The sequence below is a fragment of the Oncorhynchus keta genome, chromosome 27 (assembly GCF_023373465.1).
Source record: "Oncorhynchus keta strain PuntledgeMale-10-30-2019 chromosome 27, Oket_V2, whole genome shotgun sequence".
Taxonomy (NCBI): Eukaryota; Metazoa; Chordata; class Actinopteri; order Salmoniformes; family Salmonidae; genus Oncorhynchus; species Oncorhynchus keta.
In genome coordinates, this window is record NC_068447.1 from 10717375 (window position 1) to 10728204 (window position 10830).

At 50.1% G+C, this 10830-nt stretch overlaps 1 long non-coding RNA gene across 2 annotated transcripts; it reads left to right on the forward strand.

Moving 5' to 3' along the window:
* The first annotated feature begins 333 nt into the window (after positions 1-333).
* Positions 334-1606, forward strand: LOC127912576 (uncharacterized). Of its 2 annotated transcripts, none has more exons than XR_008083302.1 (2): positions 334-1155; positions 1255-1606. It is a non-coding gene; the product is annotated as an uncharacterized LOC127912576 (long non-coding RNA). The 2 variants fall into 2 exon arrangements; XR_008083303.1 differs by having other exon boundaries at positions 334-926.
* The last annotated feature ends 9224 nt before the right edge of the window (positions 1607-10830 follow it).

Sequence of the window (10830 nt, forward strand, 5' to 3'; positions counted from 1 at the left end):
TTACTTATTTGTCGCAGCATCTTAGATACTGTTTTTATTAATACAGTCGAATAATTAGTCGCGTAATCAAGCAGGTAAAAAACTCCACACGACACACACACCGAAACACTTCATTAAACAATACAACCCGTCTCTTACACTATACCGATTCATTGTTGTAATTTGTTGATCTGATAATCAGCCAGTCTCTAAACATTGTTCCCTGTCCCCTTGTTTGTTTAAAGGGTTTCTCCTTTCATCTCACACTGTTATCCTGAAGATTTGGGGCGGCAGGGTAGCCTAGTGGTTAGAGTGTAGAGGCGGCAGGGTAGCCTAGTGGTTAGAGTGTAGGGGCGGCAGCGTAGCCTAGTGGTTAGAGTGTATAGGCGGCAGGGTAGCCTAGTGGTTAGAGTGTAGAGGCGGCAGGGTAGCCTAGTGGTTAGAGTGTAGAGGCGGCAGGGTAGCCTAGTGGTTAGAGTGTAGAGGAGGCAGGGTAGCCTAGTGGTTAGAGTGTAGAAGAGGCAGGGTAGCCTAGTGGTTAGAGTGTAGAGGCGGCAGGGTAGCCTAGTGGTTAGAGTGTAGAGGAGGCAGGGTAGCCTAGTGGTTAGAGTGTAGAGGAGGCAGGGTAGCCTAGTGGTTAGAGTGTAGAGGCGGCAGGGTAGCCTAGTGGTTAGAGTGTAGAGGCGGCAGGGTAGCCTAGTGGTTAGAGTGTAGAGGCGGCAGGGTAGCCTAGTGGTTAGAGTGTAGAGGCGGCAGGGTAGCCTAGTGGTTAGAGTGTAGAGGTGGCAGGGTAGCCTAGTGGTTAGAGTGTAGAGGTGGCAGGGTAGCCTAGTGGTTAGAGTGTAGAGGCGGCAGGGTAGCCTAGTGGTTAGAGTGTAGAGGGGGCAGGGTAGCCTAGTGGTTAGAGTGTAGAGGTGGCAGGGTAGCCTAGTGGTTAGAGTGTAGAGGTGGCAGGGTAGCCTAGTGGTTAGAGTGTAGAGGCGGCAGGTAGCCTAGTGGTTAGAGCGTAGAGGCGGCAGGTAGCCTAGTGGTTAGAGCGTAGAGGTGGCAGGGTAGCCTAGTGGTTAGAGTGTAGAGGTGGCAGGGTAGCCTAGTGGTTAGAGTGTAGAGGTGGCAGGGTAGCCTAGTGGTTAGAGTGTAGAGGTGGCAGGGTAGCCTAGTGGTTAGAGTGTAGAGGTGGCAGGGTAGCCTAGTGGTTAGAGGGTAGAGGTGGCAGGGTAGCCTAGTGGTTAGAGTGTAGAGGCGGCAGGGTAGCCTAGTGGTTAGAGCGTAGAGGTGGCAGGGTAGCCTAGTGGTTAGAGTGTAGAGGTGGCAGGGTAGCCTAGTGGTTAGAGTGTAGAGGCGGCAGGGTAGCCTAGTGGTTAGAGTGTAGAGGCGGCAGGGTAGCCTAGTGGTTAGAGTGTAGAGGTGGCAGGGTAGCCTAGTGGTTAGAGTGTAGAGGCGGCAGCGTAGCCTAGTGGTTAGAGCGTTGGACTAGTAACCGGAAGGTTGCAAGTTCAAATCCCAGAGCTGACAAGGTACAAATCTGTCGTTCTGCCCCTGAACAGGCAGTTAACCCACTGTTCCTAGGCTGTCATTGAAAATAAGAATTTGTTCTTAACTGACTTGCCTGGTAAAATAAAAATATTTACATTATGCTAATGCATTCTAATTGGTTGACAGGTGCCTCGTGTGATGATGTGCTAAACCTGTGAAAACTCCCATGGTAATCAGAAAGAGACAATACCGGAAAAACCACAGGAGCCTCATAAGCTTTCCAACACAGCCCCTCTCAACCAAGCAAGTTATCATCCAATACAGAGCAGGCATTTTAAAAGAGGTTGTGTTGTTGCTAGGTTCCCAAAACATTGTAGATTGATGTTTTCACAGTGAAAATAAGTGCTGAAAGTGTGACATTTGCTGGTTTCATGCACTGAATAGACTCTGAAAGACTGATCTCCAGCACTCAGCTGGGAGAGCCTCCTTTTGGTCAAAATAACACCCTGTTGACTCTGAAACACTGATCTCCAGCACTCAGCTGGGAGAGCCTCCTTCTGGTCAAAATAACAACCCTGTTGACAGAGACCAAGCGGAATCTGATAACACTTAGTTTTAATGGTTCTGTACGTGATAGACTGCTAACGTTCAGATCGGTGCTGAGCCAGTGCTGAGCCATAGCTGAGCCAGTGCTGAGCCAGTGCTGAGCCAGTGCTGAGCCATAGCTGAGCCATAGATGAGCCCGTGCTGAGCCAGTGCTGAGCCAGTGCTGAGCCATAGCTGAGCCATAGCTGAGCCAGTGCTGAGCCAGTGCTGAGCCAGTGCTGAGCCATAGCTGAGCCATAGATGAGCCCGTGCTGAGCCAGTGCTGAGCCAGTGCTGAGCCATAGCTGAGCCATAGCTGAGCCAGTGCTGAACCATAGAATGAGCCAAAGCTGAGCCATAGCTGAGCCAAAGCTGAGCCAGTGCTGAGCCAATGCTGAGCCAATGCTGAGCCAATGCTGAGCCATAGCTGAGCCAAAGCTGAGCCAGTGCTGAGCCAATGCTGAGCCATAGCTGAGCCAAAGCTGAGCCAAAGCTGAGCCAAAGCTGAGCCAATGCTGAGCCAATGCTGAGCCCGTGCTGAGCCAATGCTGAGCCAATGCTGAGCCCGTGCTGAGCCAATGCTGAGCCCGTGCTGAGCCCGTGCTGAGCCAGTGCTGAGCCAATGCTGAGCCCGTGCTGAGCCAATGCTGAGCCAATGCTGAGCCATGCTGAGCCAGTGCTGAGCCAATGCTGAGCCAATGCTGAGCCAAAGCTGAGCCAATGCTGAGCCAGTGCTGAGCCAATGCTGAGCCAAAGCTGAGCCATAGCTGAGCCAAAGCTGAGCCAGTGCTGAGCCAATGCTGAGCCATAGCTGAGCCATAGCTGAGCCAAAGCTGAGCCAAAGCTGAGCCAGTGCTGAGCCAATGCTGAGCCCGTGCTGAGCCAGTGCTGAGCCAATGCTGAGCCAGTGCTGAGCCAATGCTGAGCCCGTGCTGAGCCCGTGCTGAGCCAGTGCTGAGCCAATGCTGAGCCCGTGCTGAGCCAATGCTGAGCCAATGCTGAGCCAATGCTGAGCCAATGCTGAGCCATAGCTGAGCCAAAGCTGAGCCAAAGCTGAGCCAGTGCTGAGCCAATGCTTAGCCAATGCTGAGCCATAGCTGAGCCATAGCTGAGCCAAAGCTGAGCCAAAGCTGAGCCAGTGCTGAGCCAATGCTGAGCCCGTGCTGAGACAATGCTGAGCCCGTGCTGAGTCCTTGCTGAGCCAGTGCTGAGCCAATGCTGAGCCCGTGCTGAGCCAGTGCTGAGCCAATGCTGAGCCCGTGCTGAGCCAATGCTGAGCCAAAGCTGAGCCAGTGCTGAGCCAGTGCTGAGCCAGTGCTGAGCCAGTGCTGAGCCATAGCTGAGCCATAGATGAGCCCGTGCTGAGCCAGTGCTGAGCCAGTGCTGAGCCATAGCTGAGCCAGTGCTGAGCCAGTGCTGAGCCAGTGCTGAGCCATAGCTGAGCCATAGATGAGCCCGTGCTGAGCCAGTGCTGAGCCAGTGCTGAGCCATAGCTGAGCCATAGCTGAGCCAGTGCTGAGCCAGTGCTGAGCCAGTGCTGAGCCATAGCTGAGCCATAGATGAGCCCGTGCTGAGCCAGTGCTGAGCCAGTGCTGAGCCATAGCTGAGCCATAGCTGAGCCAGTGCTGAGCCATAGAATGAGCCAAAGCTGAGCCATAGCTGAGCCAAAGCTGAGCCAGTGCTGAGCCAATGCTGAGCCAATGCTGAGCCAATGCTGAGCCATAGCTGAGCCAAAGCTGAGCCAGTGCTGAGCCAATGCTGAGCCATAGCTGAGCCATAGCTGAGCCAAAGCTGAGCCAAAGCTGAGTCAGTGCTGAGCCAATGCTGAGCCCGTGCTGAGCCAATGCTGAGCCAATGCTGAGCCCGTGCTGATCCAATGCTGAGCCCGTGCTGAGCCCGTGCTGAGCCAGTGCTGAGCCAATGCTGAGCCCGTGCTGAGCCAATGCTGAGCCAATGCTGAGCCAGTGCTGAGCCAATGCTGAACCAATGCTGAGCCATAGCTGAGCCAAAGCTGAGCCAATGCTGAGCCAGTGCTGAGCCAATGCTGAGCCAAAGCTGAGCCATAGCTGAGCCAAAGCTGAGCCAGTGCTGAGCCAATGCTGAGCCATAGCTGAGCCATAGCTGAGCCAAAGCTGAGCCAAAGCTGAGCCAGTGCTGAGCCAATGCTGAGCCCGTGCTGAGCCAGTGCTGAGCCAATGCTGAGCCAGTGCTGAGCCAATGCTGAGCCCGTGCTGAGCCCGTGCTGAGCCAGTGCTGAGCCAATGCTGAGCCCGTGCTGAGCCAATGCTGAGCCAATGCTGAGCCAGTGCTGAGCCAATGCTGAGCCAATGCTGAGCCATAGCTGAGCCAAAGCTGAGCCAAAGCTGAGCCAGTGCTGAGCCAATGCTTAGCCAATGCTGAGCCATAGCTGAGCCATAGCTGAGCCATAGCTGAGCCAAAGCTGAGCCAAAGCTGAGCCAGTGCTGAGCCAATGCTGAGCCCGTGCTGAGACAATGCTGAGCCCGTGCTGAGTCCTTGCTGAGCCAGTGCTGAGCCAATGCTGAGCCCGTGCTGAGCCAGTGCTGAGCCAATGCTGAGCCCGTGCTGAGCCAATGCTGAGCCAAAGCTGAGCCAGTGCTGAGCCAGTGCTGAGCCATAGCTGAGCCATAGATGAGCCCGTGCTGAGCCAGTGCTGAGCCAGTGCTGAGCCATAGCTGAGCCAGTGCTGAGCCAGTGCTGAGCCAGTGCTGAGCCATAGCTGAGCCATAGATGAGCCCGTGCTGAGCCGGTGCTGAGCCAGTGCTGAGCCATAGCTGAGCCATAGCTGAGCCAGTGCTGAGCCAGTGCTGAGCCAGTGCTGAGCCATAGCTGAGCCATAGATGAGCCCGTGCTGAGCCAGTGCTGAGCCAGTGCTGAGCCATAGCTGAGCCATAGCTGAGCCAGTGCTGAGCCATAGCATGAGCCAAAGCTGAGCCATAGCTGAGCCAAAGCTGAGCCAGTGCTGAGCCAATGCTGAGCCAATGCTGAGCCAATGCTGAGCCATAGCTGAGCCAAAGCTGAGCCAGTGCTGAGCCAATGCTGAGCCATAGCTGAGCCATAGCTGAGCCAAAGCTGAGCCAAAGCTGAGTCAGTGCTGAGCCAATGCTGAGCCCGTGCTGAGCCAATGCTGAGCCAATGCTGAGCCCGTGCTGAGCCAATGCTGAGCCCGTGCTGAGCCCGTGCTGAGCCAGTGCTGAGCCAATGCTGAGCCCGTGCTGAGCCAATGCTGAGCCAATGCTGAGCCAGTGCTGAGCCAATGCTGAGCCAATGCTGAGCCATAGCTGAGCCAAAGCTGAGCCAATGCTGAGCCAGTGCTGAGCCAATGCTGAGCCAAAGCTGAGCCATAGCTGAGCCAAAGCTGAGCCAGTGCTGAGCCAATGCTGAGCCATAGCTGAGCCATAGCTGAGCCAAAGCTGAGCCAAAGCTGAGCCAGTGCTGAGCCAATGCTGAGCCCGTGCTGAGCCAGTGCTGAGCCAATGCTGAGCCAGTGCTGAGCCAATGCTGAGCCCGTGCTGAGCCCGTGCTGAGCCAGTGCTGAGCCAATGCTGAGCCCGTGCTGAGCCAATGCTGAGCCAATGCTGAGCCAGTGCTGAGCCAATGCTGAGCCAATGCTGAGCCATAGCTGAGCCAAAGCTGAGCCAAAGCTGAGCCAGTGCTGAGCCAATGCTTAGCCAGTGCTGAGCCAATGCTGAGCCATAGCTGAGCCATAGCTGAGCCAAAGCTGAGCCAAAGCTGAGCCAGTGCTGAGCCAATGCTGAGCCCGTGCTGAGCCAGTGCTGAGCCAATGCTGAGCCAGTGCTGAGCCAATGCTGAGCCCGTGCTGAGCCCGTGCTGAGCCAGTGCTGAGCCAATGCTGAGCCCGTGCTGAGCCAATGCTGAGCCAATGCTGAGCCAGTGCTGAGCCAATGCTGAGCCAATGCTGAGCCATAGCTGAGCCAAAGCTGAGCCAAAGCTGAGCCAGTGCTGAGCCAATGCTTAGCCAATGCTGAGCCATAGCTGAGCCATAGCTGAGCCAAAGCTGAGCCAAAGCTGAGCCAGTGCTGAGCCAATGCTGAGCCCGTGCTGAGACAATGCTGAGCCCGTGCTGAGTCCTTGCTGAGCCAGTGCTGAGCCAATGCTGAGCCCGTGCTGAGCCAGTGCTGAGCCAATGCTGAGCCCGTGCTGAGCCAATGCTGAGCCAAAGCTGAGCCAGTGCTGAGCCAGTGCTGAGCCAATGCTGAGCCCGTGCTGAGACAATGCTGAGCCCGTGCTGAGTCCTTGCTGAGCCAGTGCTGAGCCAATGCTGAGCCCGTGCTGAGCCAGTGCTGAGCCAATGCTGAGCCAATGCTGAGCCCGTGCTGAGACAATGCTGAGCCCGTGCTGAGTCCTTGCTGAGCCAGTGCTGAGCCAGTGCTGAGCCCGTGCTGAGCCCGTGCTGAGCCAGTGCACCCTGCTGTCCATAAGTGTTTCATAGGTTGTATCAATTGGCTTTGGCTTATTGTTCCGTTCTGTTGTGGAAATGCTTTTTCAACAATGTTTATTTCAACAAGGCTTATTCCTTACTGTTGGCACCTTGTCACCGTGTCAATAGCAGCCAACCTGTGTGTGTGTGTGTGTGTGTGTGTGCGTGTGTGTGTGTGCGTGGTGCGTGCGTGCGTGCGTGCGTGCGTGCGTGCGTCAGTGCGTTTTGTGTTTGTTGTGTGTGTGTGTGTGTGTGTGTGTGTGTGTGTGTGTGTGTGTGTGTGTGTGTGTGTGTGTGTGTGTGTGTGTGTGGTGTGTGTGTGTTGTGTGTGTGTGTGTGTGTGTGTGTGTGTGTGTGTGTGTGTGTGTTCGGAATATATAAACGTGATGTGATTACGTTTATCTAAATGAATGAGGGGAACGTCAAAAATTAGAAAGAATCAAAGTGAGGAAACTTGTGATGAGAGAAACATGAGAGCAATACAAACGAAGTGAGAAAGCAGTTGAGAAAAAAAATCTTCTTCAAGGTGTCACCTTCCATGATTGAGCTTCAGCTTCGTTTATCTCTTTCATTGGAAGGCGGTGTCGCACAAAACCCACGGCACAAAGTCTTTACTCAAGACAGTTAAAACAAATGGAACAAATGTGGTTTTCAGTAGGAAGGCTGTTTTCAATAGGAAGGCTGTTTTCAATAGGAAGGCTGTTTTCAGTAGGAAGGCTGTTTTCAATAGGAAGGCTGTTTTCAATAGGAAGGCTGTTTTCAATAGGAAAGCTGTTTTCAGTAGGAAGGCTGTTTTCAATAGGAAGGCTGTTTTCAATAGGAAGGCTGTTTTCAATAGGAAGGCTGTTTTCAATAGGAAGGCTGTTTTCAATAGGAAAGCTGTTTTCAGTAGTAAGGCTGTTTTTAATAGGAAGGCTGTTTTCAATAGGAAGACTGTTTTCAGTAGGAAGGCTGTTTTCAATAGGAAGACTGTTTTCAATAGGAAGGCTGTTTTCAATAGGAAGGCTGTTTTCAGTAGGAAGGCTGTTTTCAATAGGAAGGCTGTTTTCAATAGGAAGACTGTTTTCAATAGGAAGGCTGTTTTCAATAGGAAGACTGTTTTCAGTAGGAAGGCTGTTTTCAATAGGAAGGCTGTTTTCAATAGGAAGGCTGTTTTCAGTTTGAAGGCTGTTTTCAATAGGAAGGCTGTTTTCAATAGGAAGGCTGTTTTCAATAGGACGGCTCTTTCGACTGTGAAGAAAAGGTGAAAAGCTATTGTAATACACTTAACATTTATAAAAACACGATTGCGATATTGCTCTGTCCTTTTTCTCACTGGATATTTCTGAATTGTAATCAAAAATAGCTCGTCCTTGGATAAACCTTCGGCCTGTAGAGGAAGATCATTATTAAGCTACAGGTCTTGTTGTTGTGTGTGTTGTGACAGACTTACGTAGCCAAATTGTATCTATGATCGTACGCTTTCCATTTAGGTTTTTTGTATGCTATTTTAATATATGAGAATTAACCAATGATATCAGGCCACACCCGGCCATGATTACAGACACCTGTGTGTCTTTTGACACTATATAAACGAGTCACTCCACAGTGTTTGTCATTATACCCTGATGAAGACAGCTTGTCTGCCGAGAAACGTTGGACATAAATATTTTTGCATCTGAGCTCCTAGAGTGTGCGGCTCCCCTACATTTTTTAAGGGACCGTATAAGGACCTGTTAATCTGATCAAATGCATGGATAATTCCATTCCAATCCATTATTTTTGAATGTACACAGACTCTATGTAGGTCCTATGTACTCTAGTCCAAGGCTGTTCAATTCTTATCCTGAAGGGCCGAAACACTTCAGGTTTTCAATCCTCTCCTTCTAATCAGGGACAAATTCAGACCTGGGACACCAGATGAGGGTAATTAGCTAACATGTAGAAACACAAAAACTCCCTGCCCTCCGGGAAGGGAATAGAATGGTCCTGCTCTAGTCTCTCCCTCAGGTGGTATCAGTCTTCTACGTGCCACTTGTTCTTTATTCTGCCTAAGATAATGCTGGTGACGCCAGCATTCATGCAAGATTTGTTTTGGGGTTACCAAGATTATACATACTCAAATTTAACTGCCTGTTAATCAATGTACTTAGGGACAAATCCTGTGTGTGTTTAATTCAGTTTTATAGTCAATGGGATATTCGCACAAAATGTCGTGCGAATATGGAGATTTCGAGTTAGTGTTGTGCTCTCCAGAGGATTTACGTAGTATGACCTCTCCTCTACCATACTAAGAAGCTCTTGTTTCCCTCTCTATCTCACGTTTAAATATCGGCTGATATATGATCTAAATTCACAGGTGAGTTCTGGAAGCGCTGCACAGAGGAGGAGGGTATAGGAAACCTCAGACCATTGAGCCAGAGATCATTAATCACGTTTCCTCTGAAGGAGGAGGAATCGTCACTGTAGATGAAGGTAGACATACTTCTCTCTTTCCTGTTCCCTATTTCTCTATGTTACTCATCCCTTCCTCTGTCACACCCTGACCATAGTTTGCTTTGTATGTTTCTATGTTTTGTTTGGTCAGGGTGTGATCTGAGTGGGCATTCTATGTTGTGTGTCTCGTTTGTCTGTTTCTGTGTTTGGCCTGATATGGTTCTCAATCAGAGGCAGGTGTTAGTCATTGTCTCTGATTGGGAGCCATATTTAGGTAGCCTGTTTGGTGTTGGGGTTTGTGGGTGATTGTTTCCTGTGATAGTGCCACACGGGACTGTTTTCGGGTTGTCACTTTGTTGTTTTGGTTATGTGTTCATGTTCAGTTTTCTAATTCAAAAACCCATGGACAACTACCGCGCTGCATTTTGGTCCGCCCTCCTTCAACAGAAGAATACCGGGACAAACTCTCTCTCTCTCTCTCTCTCTCTCTCTCTCTCTCTCTCTCTCTCTCTCTCTCTCTCTCTCTCTCTCTCAGTTCATTCCCCACAGCAGAGAAGAATGTAGTGTGCATTAGGAAGCTCAGGCAGAGAGGGTAGTTGTCAGATCATTGTCACTGCGACGATCCTCTTCTCTGAGGCAGGGCAGAGCGGTGCGGAGCAGTGGGAGAATAACTTATGACACTGATAGCTGACACAACACACTTCGTTATCTCCCTTGTCTCTGTCATCATCACTCCCCACACGCTCCCTCCCACTCGCCCTGAAATTAAATAGAACTCTGAAACTTCTCTGAGAGAAAGAGCGAGAGAAATACTGTTGATATGGAGTCAGAATAAGAGAAATACAGTTGATATGGAGTCAAAACCGAGAAATACTGTTGATATGGAGTCAGGATCAGAGAAGTACTGTTGATATGGAGTCAGGATCAGAGAAGTACTGTTGATATGGAGTTAGGATCAGAGAAGTACTATTGATGTGGAGTCAAAATAAGATAAACAAAGTTGTTATGGAGTCAGGATCAGAGAAATACTGTTGATATGGAGTTAGGATCAGAGAAGTACTGTTGATATGGAGTCAGGATCAGAGAAATACTGTTGATATGGAGTCAGAATCAGAGAAATACTGTTGATATGGAGTCAGAATCAGAGAAGTACTGTTGATATGGAGTCAGGATCAGAGAAGTACTGTTGATATGGAGTCAGGATCAGAGAAGTACTGTTGATATGGAGTCAGAATCAGAGAAATACTGTTGATATGGAGTCAGGATCAGAGAAGTACTGTTGATATGGAGTCAGGATCAGAGAAGTACTGTTGATATGGAGTCAGAATCAGAGAAATACTGTTGATATGGAGTCAGAATCAGAGAAATACTGTTGATATGGAGTCAGAATCAGAGAAATACTGTTGATATGGAGTCAGAATCAGAGAAATACTGTTGATATGGAGTCAGAATCAGAGAAATACTGTTGATATGGAGTCCGAATCAGAGAAATACTGTTGATATGGAGTCAGAATCAGAGAAATACTGTTGATATGGAGTCAGAATCAGAGAAATACTGTTGGTATGGAGTCAGGATCAGAGAAGTACTGTTGATATGGAGTCAGAATCAGAAGCTGCAACAGAGTGGGTATGGAAGGAAGGCAATCACATTCTATGAAATATACAATTAATAAATACTGTACATGTTAATAAATACTGTACATATTAATAAATACTGTACATGAGCTCATTATGTGACACTAATGCAGGTGTATATTGGAACACATAAGAACACGCAACAAACCAGCGACCCCAAGGACCCATCAACCAGTCACAGAGCCAAATGCATTACCCAGCTTGCCCAACCCCGCCATCAGATATATTGACTTTCAGCGTGGCGATCTGTTACAGATTCATAAGACATGAAAGAGACAATA